The 12,187-nt window shown below is 41.3% G+C and overlaps 1 protein-coding gene across 3 annotated transcripts in view; it reads left to right on the forward strand.

Annotated features, from left to right (window-relative positions):
- Positions 1-12,187, forward strand: part of MAST4 (microtubule associated serine/threonine kinase family member 4) — a 293,188-nt gene that overhangs the window by 77,386 nt on the left and 203,615 nt on the right. The window lies entirely within an intron of this gene.

Genomic DNA, 12,187 nt, shown 5'->3' on the forward strand with positions numbered 1-12,187 from the left:
TCCCCCCCTCCTGCCTTTGGGGTGGTTGTTAAAACCTTGTTGATCCGTGTCTGCTTTCTATGGGAAGCTTGTTTTGTGGTTTGTTTTAGATTTTTTTTTTTAATGCAATATTCAGGTTGAAGGCAGCTGTGGTCAGCCAATGCTGAACAGATAGCACCATGACAGTTTTTCTTATCACATTGATATGTAGATGGCTGTTTTCTCCGTGATCTGTCTGAAATAGTATTTTACTTCAAAGGCAACAAATTTTCACCTATAAACCTAGTCCTGGTTTCTGGTGGTGGTGGTGCTGTTTGTGCCTCTTTGGGGCAGATATGATTTATTGGACTCCACACTTAATAGAAAGAGTTGATTCTATTGGATCTTGTATGCTTTGAACCCTAGTATATCATCCTGTGTATTTTTTTGTTTAGTCTATTAGTAGAAACATTGTTTATTTTGAAGGAAAGATTTGGATTATGTGAAATTAAAATGAAAAAGAAAATAGGTGAATACTCAGAAATCAATTTAAATTGCATGAAAACTGTACATTTTTTCCTTCTTTTTTGTATTTGGGAATAAAAAATAATTTCTTCCAAATTAACTAAGTCTAAAAAGTGCTGTTGTGTCATGGTTTGAGATAGCCCCAAAATCCAATTCCCTAGTCTAAGCCCCCTCCCCCATCTCAACCTAATGTGAGATGGATTTTTCCAGGCAAAACACGCCAGACTCAAAGTGGGGGAAAGGGAATATATTACAATGACTGTACAAATAAATACCATATCACATTATACACATGATCACAACTGTCTCTACCATGACATATAGTATTTACAATGGATCAGATCTCTCCTCCAAATAAAAGTCCAGGAGGGAAAGAAGGACTTAAGCAGCAGCATCTTCTAAGGCAGCAGGTTCTCCTCATCTCATGCATGCAGCAGCTGTGGCTGGCTTTCTGCCAGCACTCACGAGGGAGATATCCAAGCTCCCTCGGCCCCCTTGACGCAGGCAAAGGGGTCTTCCGTGGGCTTCGTAACCCCAGACAAGGTCGTTTCACCACGTCATATCACGAAGACACAGGGGGGTCTTCGTGACGGTCTGGTATCTCCAGGAGACTCAAGCTCCTTGCAGGGCCTCTGTGCCCTGTCTCTCAGGCTGCCACCGTGGCAGCAGTGTGAGGGGGAGCCAAGGTCACCCCCCTCTGCATTCCATCTGGCCGTCCCGGTCCAGCTCCGGGACATCTTTTGAGCTTCTTAGCTCCTCTCTCTCTCTCTCCAGTGCTGCATGTCTAAAACTCTTCTCCTTAATAGGAGTCCATGTCCCTCTTTTCTCAGAGGGATCTCAAAGGAGTTTTGGGGGGTCTGGTATCAGTCTTACCCCCAGAACTCTGTCTCTCAGCTGCTGGCTCTCTCTCTCTCCCTTTCCAGGAGTCTTCTCTGCGGTGCTGCATGTTGTTTCTGCTGCTCCTCCGGTTCAGGTCTTATCTGTCCTGGCTCTCTGCCACCATTTCTCTGGTCAGTGCCGGCTGCTGCTCTGCGCCCATGGAGAAAAACATCTCCCAGCATAACTCCCAGCCGGGGCTGGGAGGGGACCAGAGGTCCCAAGGGGCTCAGAGCCCCTACCTCGTGGCTCTACAACATGGCCACCTCTCCACAACAACCAAAAAACTACAACTCATCTCTTCCGGTGAGCTTGTGGAATGTTGACATTTTTGCAGGAGCGCCCATTGGGCAGAACTTCAAAACTTCCAGGGGTTTCCACCCCTTGGGGTCTACCACTTTTCTTAGCCTCCGGAGGAAAACAAAGTCCAAACCACTACATGTTGCTATTTGATTCTATTTCTGTGTGCACAATTATTAGGTGACATGCTGCTATCAATATTGTGCTTTTGTTTTGGTGTGATGCTTAAACTATAGGAAGAGGAAGATGCAGCAGCATTTTGACAGAAAGTATTTTAAATGGTCATAAAACAATGGACTAATGAAAAATTCAGTGAGCCAGGCTTCCTTAAGGACCTTTCACTCATCACCCGTCTAGTTTTTTGGCATATCTGTCTGCCACAGACTTCTTCCTTCCTGTTCCTCCACATCTTTTATCTGTGCCTGACTGCAGTTTCTTTCATGCTGGTGCAAAACCAGGCAAGAGCCGTCTAAGCAGATCTGAGCAGCTTGTGCACAGGGCGGAGATGCAGGTTCCTCGGAAGTATTTATTTCTTATCTGGAACTGCTGATCAGACTTGCCTCCTGAGGAGGTTAATGTTAATGTCACATAGCCAGAGCTCTTCTCAAGCCTTTTTTGACAAATACATTGCTGTCAGGCTTCTGAAAGACTCTGGCCTTTGCTTAAAAGGGGCCATAAGTTAGGGATCACTCCTCTTCCTTGCTTTTTTTTTTTTCTTTACTTGATGCTGTGATTTGACAGAGTTGAATATGGCAGGTCTATTCTTACGTTCTACTAAGGGGAGTTTTTAATTATATTTAGGACAAAGTTACATAGAAGAGATTTGTATGAAGAATTTTCTGTAGCTGTTCACAGTCTGAGCTGAAATTATTTTAAGTGTATTGTTTCACTTGTGAAAAATGATATTAGTTCCTCTTCTAGGAGTGGTCATTCTTGCTGAGATTGATACTCAGCTGATGTGGACCTGACTGAGCAGTGATTATGTGCCAATATAGACAAGAATGGTGAGCCAACAGGTCAAGACACATGCTAGTGTCTAGTGCAATTGCAAACAGGGTACAAAAGACATTTTCCCTTCTTCTGTCAATAATTTGTAAGAACAAAACCACTTACTGGGGCGCAGATATAAAACCTTCCTGTTGGAAACTATAGATTTTTAAGTGACTTACAAAATGTTGATTAAAAATGGGCCACAGGTGTTGCTTTAGATGGAGTTCAATAGCTGTGCATGATTCACTCACTATAAATTAAAAATACGGTTTCCATGTAGACCCATATAACTGGGTTAAAGATGTGTAGGGAAGGCTAATTTTCAGATGAATGGGCAGTGTATTGGATTTGATGTGGGCTTTTAATTCAGAGATAGCCAAGTGATAGTCTTGTTACTCTTCAATTTCTGGCATGAGCATTTTGGGCCGTCCACAACAGTTTCTGTGGTGGTGACACAGATAATGGGAGTCTGCAGAGAGTATTAATGGGGAATTAAAAACATTAAGAAAATGATACAGAACATCTTCAACACTAAATAGAAATGGGAAGCTGAGGTGTGGAGTGGTTCTCAGGATGTTTTCACAGGTCATGTTGTTTTGGTCAGTCTCTTCCTATCTATGCAGTTAGTGGAGAGTAATACATGCTCCTGGAAGGCAATTCAGTGTGTGTCTCAGTGTTGAGTTCTGCAGGAGTGTAGGGAAACTGTGGAAGAGATTGTTTGTCTTACTCTCCTTGCACTGTAGGCTGACAGTCCTCTTGCCTGAGTTCAGGCATCTCTTTCATAGTAGGATGGATTGGCCTCTGAAAGTGCTTATTTTCTGCTGAAGTTGTCTGGGAGGCGACTCGGAGTTGCTGCCTCATTCAGTGTCCAAAGTTTAGGAGTAATTCTCCTGTTCTCTGCTAGCCCCCTGCCACTCCACAAGTATTTACAAATGCCATTTATTAATGTAATGTTGTGATTTGTCTATTTTTATTACTGCTAGCATAATTTTTGGAGAATAGTTCAAAATAAATGGAAATAAAACCAATTTTGTTAATCTCTTGTAGTAAGCTGATATGAGAAATAAAAATATGGAGTTTTTTTATATAAATAGGTGTATTGTGAAGTTGTAAGATATCCAAGTTCCAAGACCTGAAGTTGGGTATCAGGGTCTGTTTTGGCGGGATAAGGGAAATGAGAAAATTCTTAAAATTTAATCTTTTAGGGCCATTTTGTACACAAGGTTCTTCTTCGCTTTGGGCTAATAACAAAGGAAGATCCATCACCTTTGACAGGGGATGGCTTGCAGCCAGTTGGGATAAAGCGAAAACCCCCTTTCAGAGAAAAGAAACCTTTTTAGGTAAAAATGAATACATTAAAACTTACCTGAAAAGGGTGGGATTTTGTGAAACTATAAAATATATGGAATTTAAACTGAAGGGGTCTTTTTCCCTGGAAACTCTGTGTGAGAAAGACCCAACACGTTGAATAAATTCTTCCTTGTTTCTTTGTTCCCTAAGTTTATGCCATCTTTCTAAATTTAAAGAGAGGGATGTTTCCCACAGTTTTGGTGCTGAAACCCGGGAAACCTAAGCCCATCGGCCCCAGGAGAAGGTACTATTGTCCTTGAAAAGCGCACCCGCCTATTTTTGGCAGTTCAGGGACTTGGTGCCTGTTTTTGGGTCTGTTGCGGCAAGAAACCTGGTATAGACGGATGTGGAACAAAGAGAAACAATGGAAGGACCGGCTGGTAACTTTAAGACTGCAGCAATGTTAAGCTACGTACATGGATCCCGGTAAGACTCAAAACCGGTGTATTTTAAGTAAGAGAGTGGGTGTGTTTATTGAGGAAACGGATCTTAGGGGGGAGTTGGAGTCTTTTTCTCTCTTTCTCTCTTTCTCTCTTTTTCTATCTAGGTGTCTCAGTCTGAGGAGACTGGGATGTTTGCTAAAGAGGATGAGTTATAAGATAGACCAAACTCCTCTCTCTCAGCAATTGTAAATTCGAAATTAAGGGGCTTTAATTGAGGAAGTGTGGAAAAACCAGAAGAAATAACAACCTTTTATTAAAAGATATATGTATGTTGGCAAAACCAGTAACGGAACACAAAAAAACTATACAGTAGTCCTAGAAGAAAAAGGTCTGACTGAATACTTCTCTGTCCTTTAGCGCAGTCCTAATCGAGGCCTGCGGGGGGCGCTGTTGGATCGCTGGAGGTGCAGGGCCTGCAGTTCTTGTGGTTCTCAGTTGATGGCACCCCAAAAAGCTCCTCCTTTTCTCCCAGCGAGCACAGAGACTCTCCGATGAAAGCACAGCAGGTCTGGGCTGGAGACAAAAGACAGCTCCCAGGCAAGTTGAAGCCAGCAGTCAGGGCTGATCAGGATGGGAAGCCAGACAAACAGGCTTCTGGGCCTTCTCTCCAAATGCCTGCACGCAGACCCCGCCCTCTGTCTGACTCTCCCCTCTCCGAGCAGAGCCAGCCACCCCCCAGCCTCTGATGGGCCATTAGCCAGGAATTCAGCCAGATTTTTTGTAAAGCTAATTGACTCCCTTCCCCCCACTCACTCCGTTTTTCTTGGAGTAGAGCAGGGGAAGAAAAATTCTCCTGAATTTCTAACCTATAACACTAGGGAAGCAGCTGCATTGCTTGGCTGCCAGGAGGGAGAGGGGGGGTGATGAGAAGAGGACCAGGAGGAGGTGCGCCACGTGGCCTCCGGAGTTTTGCTGGACAGGCGAAGGGGGGGGAGTGGAGCGGCGCTGTGCCGTCCCTGGGTCCCTGGTTCAGAAAGGGAGGGAGGTGCTCTGCTGTGCTGTCCCTGGGTCCCTGGTTCAGAAAGGGGGGGACACATCAGATTCAGGCAGCCTGGGGAAAGATAAGACCCCTGAAGTATGGAGAAGGGGGAAGAAGGGGGCATGTCGGATTCAGACAGTCTGGGGAAAGATAAAGTTAGGGAGGAGGACTGTGATGCTGTCAGACAGTCAACCAAGAGTGGGAACAAGGCTGTACTGCTTTCTATGGAAAGTTGGCAGAGCAGCAAGAGAAACGCTCTAAGAACTCTGTGTGAAAATCCCTCTTGAAATTGACTGCAGCAGAGACTGAGGTTTGAAAAGTCCTAGTGTAAGGTGAATATATATAAATATACAAAAACAGAAAAAAAAATATGTAAAATGAAAAGCAAACCAAAGCTGAGTCACCTTTAAATAGTTAGAAAGATTAAAGAAAAACATATAACAATATTCAGAAGTCCAGTTGGACAGTCCAGCACGACAGCAATGATAAATGATGATAAATGTGTATATGAAAGGAAAAGAATTTGATCAAATTAATTGGGTAAAATTTCTGTAAATTTTCTTTGGCTTTGTCATGGTTTAGTGTCAAATTCCTGTTCAGGGTTTTATTTATTTATTGTTTGTTTGTCTGTGTGGTTTTTTTTCCTAATTTAAAAAAAGTAATCTCCGACTTTAATGAGCATGAAGGCTTTAGTTTTGTTTACCTGTTTTATATAAATTAAAAAGCTTTATACCACAAGCAAGATTTCTCACAGTCCAGAGGGCTTTTTAAGACAGCATATTTCATATCTAGTTTATGGTAACTTGCTCTATGAAATATTTATATAATAAACAAGATCCTCAAATGAAACATTTGCATTGTAATACACTTGGCTTTTAAATTCAGTCAAGACTGGTTGTGTGATTTCAGCTTTATGGCAAGTGTTGAGCTCAGGTTGGGTATTCTTTCTGTTGTGGAAGATAAATATACAGTATGAAGTAAATCAGACTCTGAAAAGCATGCTGCTTCTTCTTGTAAATGTGAAAGATGTCAATGAAATGACTAAATTTTTACTTAGAATAATAATGGAACATCTTTGAATACTTAGAAGTAGTTTCCAGTAGCATCAAAACTAAAAAAGCAGTATAAACTAGCCTTTGTGAATGGCTTATGCCCTTTCCTGCTAAGCAGTGAAGGTATGTTTTGTCTAGTGTGGGGGTTTTACCCTCACAAAAATCCAGTCTCCAAGCTTCCCCCCACAATTTAACACCGAAGAGAAATTTTCAGATAGGTACACCTCAGTATGGGGGAAGGGAATATATACAATTTATTACTATACACAATAGATACTATAGAACCTAAAGAGCAAACAAATACACAGTATTAATAATACTCCTACCACCCCTTGGCCCCTCCCACATCAGTTCAGGAGAAGTCTTCCGGGTAACAGTGAAAAAAAGTCTTTCTCTCATTGGAGTATGAGGGAAAGGGGTTCTCGGGCACCCCCACCAACCCTCAGCTCCATGCTGAGGTCTCATCCTGAGCTGTAAGGGAAGCAACTTGCATCATCTGGATCTTCATCATGAAAAGTCCAGGGAGTCAGCTCTGAGTTCTTCCTCCCTGGTTTCGTGAAGGTTTCCTCCTAGGGAGTAAGATGTTCCGTTCTCACCCTCCAGGTTGCAGGCTCTGGGTCTGTGCTCAGTTCTTTTTACCCCAAATAGTCTTCATCAAAAAGTCCTTACCCAGAAAAACCTGCTGGTTTGGCTCTCTCACTCTTCCTTAGCTGCTGCAGCTTTCAGTTTTGGTAGCCCACGTGTGGCACCTCCAAGCCCCTCTGGCCTTGGCTCGGCTCCAGTAAGGAGCATGCCTGCCAGGGAAACAGATAGTTGCAACTCCCCTGGCTGGCCTCTGAGTCCGCTCCGACCGCCTCTACTGCGCAGGGGAGGGGGAGAACTGGCGAGGAAACCGCCCTGGCTGAATCGAGGACGAGGAGGCCCAGGGGCCCCCCGGCCACCCCTCATGTCTCCGATTCTCTCCTACACACAACACACACACACTCCTATGCGCTGCCTCCAGCACTGGCCAAGACAGGTCTGCGAGGGCACAGGGCCCCCCCTGGGTTACAGGGGGGGGGGGCGTCCACCCCTCCAGCTTCTCGCTCTCACACACAACTAAAACTGCCAACAACTTCCAGCTGTTGTGAATATCTAATTTCACAGGAGCGAAAAAGAACAGCTGCGATTGGTACCTCAGCAGGAAACTCTCCTGGGATCAACCACCCTAAGTCCCAGCCCCAGGGGGAGCGGCTCAAACTAACATCTAGGTATGACTAGAATCATTTGCTACTTTTTAGTATACTGTTTCCTTCAGTTTTTTCAGGATTTACCTCTTGATTTCCTCCCCCTTCAAACCACACATCCCCCTGCAAACTGCCAGAATATTGTTACCTTTCCCCAAACAACAGAAGACTGAGTTTGCAAGCATCTGTACTTTAGTTTACTTGTTTTTTATTGCCATTTCATCAGTGTTAATTTGTACAGCTGGTCTTATGGAAAATGAAGGGTGGTAATTATATAAAGTACTGGTTTATAAGTTGGATTGCTGAAAGGAAACAATGTTAAGAAATGTGCAGTGTCTATGAAGGGCAGTTCTACCTCTTCAGAAAGGGCTTTGCCTCTTCCTTACTTTTAAATAGTATAACACTGAAAATGAGTGTGTCTGTGTTAAATATGCCATTAACTTCAGCTAAATTGACATAATTTTGACAGTTATTATGAGAACTGTTTCAAAACTAATTATGCTAATTAGAACTTAACTACCAGTAATTGCATGTTATCAAACAGCACACCAACACCCTTTTGTGTGTTTTATTCCCCAGATGCAAGACAGCCATTTGTTGTTTGAGAAGCTGCAAAATTACAGTGTAGATAATAAATGATTGTGAACAAATAAAACAAATACTTTAGAAACGCTAATTGGTTAGATAAGTGAATGACAGTATCAGTTGTGCTTGGTCAAATCACATAATTTAAAAAATGCTTTTATTTAAGAGTTTTATTTTAGAATAGTAGGAAATTTTTCAAATCATTAATTGCCTGTATTCAGTTTTATCTAGTAAGTATAGCTAGTGAGTATAGCTAAATTTATTTTTAAGTAAACTTACTAGAGAGCAAGAGGAACCTGCATCTTGGGTTCCTTTAAGTTTTAATTCTTTCTGTCCAGGGATTCAGGTCTTCAATGCCTATGTGTGAGCAGCTAAGTAATACTCTGCAAATTAATGAGCAAGTACAAGGATGGCACTTGTGAGAAGGAAAAGAAGGTATGATAGAAATCGCAAAAGTAACTAATCCTGGCTCTGTCTCTAAAATCTCCCCAAAATAGTTAGCTGGATTTCAGAAACACTGAATCTGAACTGAGGGCGTTATTTGAATGCTAAGCCATTGTATAGCGTTGAAAACCATATTCTTGTTTGACTTACAACTAGCTTAACATCTAAGACTAATCACTGGAAATCTTTTTAAAATGGAAAGTTTTTATTCCTAGGAAATACTATAATTGTCAATTAATGGTAGCAGATTTTCTGTGCTTCAGTTGCTTCTAGCTTTTAAGACTGGAGAGTTGTTCTCCCTTATGTATTTCATTTGATTAATTTCTTACCCATGAATATGTATTTGCATTCATATTTCTTTGTATTTGCCTTTTAACAAATACTTAACTGCAGTTCTAATCCACTAGGTAGATCTACCTTCATAGACGTGCCTATATACTTCATATTTTTACACAGCAAAAGGTTGGAGTAGACCTGGTCCAGAGCTGTGGAACTGTAGTATGTTGACAAGCCTATGACTGGGTACTCTGTTTCACAAATATAGATTTGTTTCTATCATTGTTTGTCTCTGTTTGTCTGTATCATTTCTTCAAAATAGTCTTGGCATACTTGGGTTTAAAACAAAACTGTAGATTCAGTTGCTTGATGGAGTTCTAGATGTTGACACCTTTCCTAAGTTGTCTGATTGAAACTAATGGCTTTATTAATTCTTATGCTTGTCTTGCTAATTCTTGGATGTGGTTAAAATACAGATGTGGTGATGGTCAGGGTTAACTCTCCTCCCAAGGAGAGCTTTCAGTTTCTCAGAATTGAGAACACAGCTAATGCTGCAAACTATCATTAGTTAAAGAAAAATGGAAAAACATCTCTCATAGAAGACTGACCTACATTAAAAGATCTTGTGAGCATATCCAACTTGTCTTCCAAATATTCTCACTTTTTGAGCAAGTAAGTCTTTTTCCATTAGCCTCAGTTATCTTCCAGCTTTCAGGATGTATTCTAGTGTAATCTAGAACTGAAAGGAGGTATTGCAGTTTATTGGAGCTGAATGAAGGTATAATCCTCTTCTGTATACTGACAACGATACAAAGCCAGTTGAGGTCAACTATGTGTAGGAGCTAAGCAATACATCCCTATTTTGCACATAAGTACCATACTTCTGTTTTCCAGGCTTCCCACATGGTCTTCCTCCTTCATGAGAGACTTTGCCTGAACACTGAAAGGCTCATTAGGACCAGTGATAATGAAGAATCTAGGGCTGTTAAAATTACTTTCTAAGCCTGTGTTGTCAGCTGAGCAGGCCTTGTTCTTTTATATTTTTGTTTGGTCTGTAGGACCCACACAGTTGAGGTCAGTAAGCTTGGTTAAATGTAATGGTTCACGCCTAGAACTGAAACTTCTATTTACTATGGAAACTTATATTTACTATACTAACTATGTTAGTAGTGACTCCAAATAAGGGCTTATTCTTGTTTGCTGTGATATTTGGGTCTGTGTGTGGTGTTAGTGATGGTTATCTTAAAATGTCATCTAGAATTGTTGTGCCAGTAGTTTAAAAAGAAAAAAGTGGGAAAAGTGGGAAGTGTTACAAAAGTGAGGCCACAAACTTTTCATGCTCGTAAAATTGGCCATGTGAGAAACAAAGGAGTAATGGTGTTTGGCAATAAACTATATGACCAGAAGAAATCGATGTGTAATTGTTTATACTGCTTGAAGTTTAGATGCCTTTCTGGGAATAAAGCTTTCTTAGCTTGTTGTTGGACTTTGCTTAGAGGATAAGTGAACAAAATTATAATCTGTGATTAACAAGGAATAAGACTCGGGAATATAGTAGTAGACTTTTCTGGCCTTAGATCAAAAGCTTCTGCAACTTCTTAAAAGATATACAGATGTGGAAATGGTAGGGGGATAAAGAGGCTAAAAAAGACATGGAAAGCAGGAAGAAACTGGAAAAATGACTGACATTTTGAAGGATGTAGGAAAATTTACCTATAATGCTGCCTTCTGGTCACCATCACAGAAAGCAGCTTACTGTGAATTCATTGTCTATCAGTTAAGATGTTAATTCAAACACCTATTCATCCAGAGTTTTTAACATTTAATGAGAAAATATTAACAAGTTGCAAAGAGGTGGTTCTTTGCTTGAGGAGATGTACAAATGTACATGTACAGGAGATGTGCTGATGTACAAATCTGATTTTAATGGTCTGATTTCCATTCTTAGAAGAATATAATAAAAGTTTAAACTCATTTCATAGAATCATAGAATCATAGAATCGATTGGGTTGGAAAAGACCTCCGAGATCATCGAGTCCAACCCTTGGTCCAAATCCAGTCCATTTACTAGATCATGGCACTCAGGGCCACGTCCAGTCTGCGTTTAAAAATCTCCAGGGATGGTGAATCCACCACCTCTCTGGGCAGCCCATTCCAATGCCTGATTACTCTCTCTGTAAAGAATTTTCTCCTGATATCCAACTTAAATTTCCCCTGGCGGAGCTTAAGCCCGTGCCCCCTTGTCCTATTGCTGAGTGCCCGAGAGAAGAGACCAACCCCCACCTGGCTAGAACTTCCCTTCAGGGAGTTATAGACGGTGATGAGGTCACAGCTCTGACTTTAAAATAAATCGAGATAAGATGGGCATTGGGAATACCATTATTAGTGTAGGAAAACTATTGTCTACACTTATGTCTGCATTCAGGATCTGAAGGCATAGTGAGAGTACTGGTAACTTTGGAGTGAATGCTCCCTGTGTGGCCTAGGTGAGTAACAGTAGGTTAGGGTGTTATTCAGTGTTCTTATGAGACAGATACAATTTCTTTGACTGTTCTTAGCAGTCTTTGGAATTTGATACTCATGCAGAATTAGGATAGGATGATTAAAAAAATGATGTAGAGGATAAGGCACTGCTCCACTGACCTGAATTTTGATAATGATACTTTATATTGTCAAGAAACTTAATTTTTATCATTGTAGAAACTTTTTCCTAGTGCTTCTATCACTGTAGAAAACTTGGCTGATGCTGTGGCAGCTTCAGTTAACAGAAATGCAAATAACTAAATTCTTTGAACTTCCTAGGGAAGTTTGGCCTGAAATGGTGGAATTTTTTGGAAGCTGATGAGACATATTCCTTTCTGATAATTTTTTTTGTTGTGGGGTAGTATTCTTATGTTAAAGGATAACTAAATAGGGCATAATTCTAAATTGATGAAGTAGCATTTTAGTTTCCTCCTCTGTAAGTTGACATGTTCTCATGCCTGTGGTACTTGCGAAGTGATTGTAATGTAGCAGAGGATGGAAGCAGACGGTGTGGGAACAATAGCTCTCATCCCTCAAGCTGAAGTACTCCCATGGTTCTGATGATAGCTGTAACTGTCAAAACAAAGAGACTCAAACTGGTTGAATGACACTGCTGACTTATAGGCACTGGAGGACGGAGGCGAAATGTAGTTTATCCAA

This window comes from Pipra filicauda, unplaced genomic scaffold, assembly GCF_003945595.2.
Source record: "Pipra filicauda isolate LSUMZ 115617 unplaced genomic scaffold, ASM394559v2 scaffold34_size3990699_pilon, whole genome shotgun sequence".
In the NCBI taxonomy this organism is placed as follows: Eukaryota; Metazoa; Chordata; class Aves; order Passeriformes; family Pipridae; genus Pipra; species Pipra filicauda.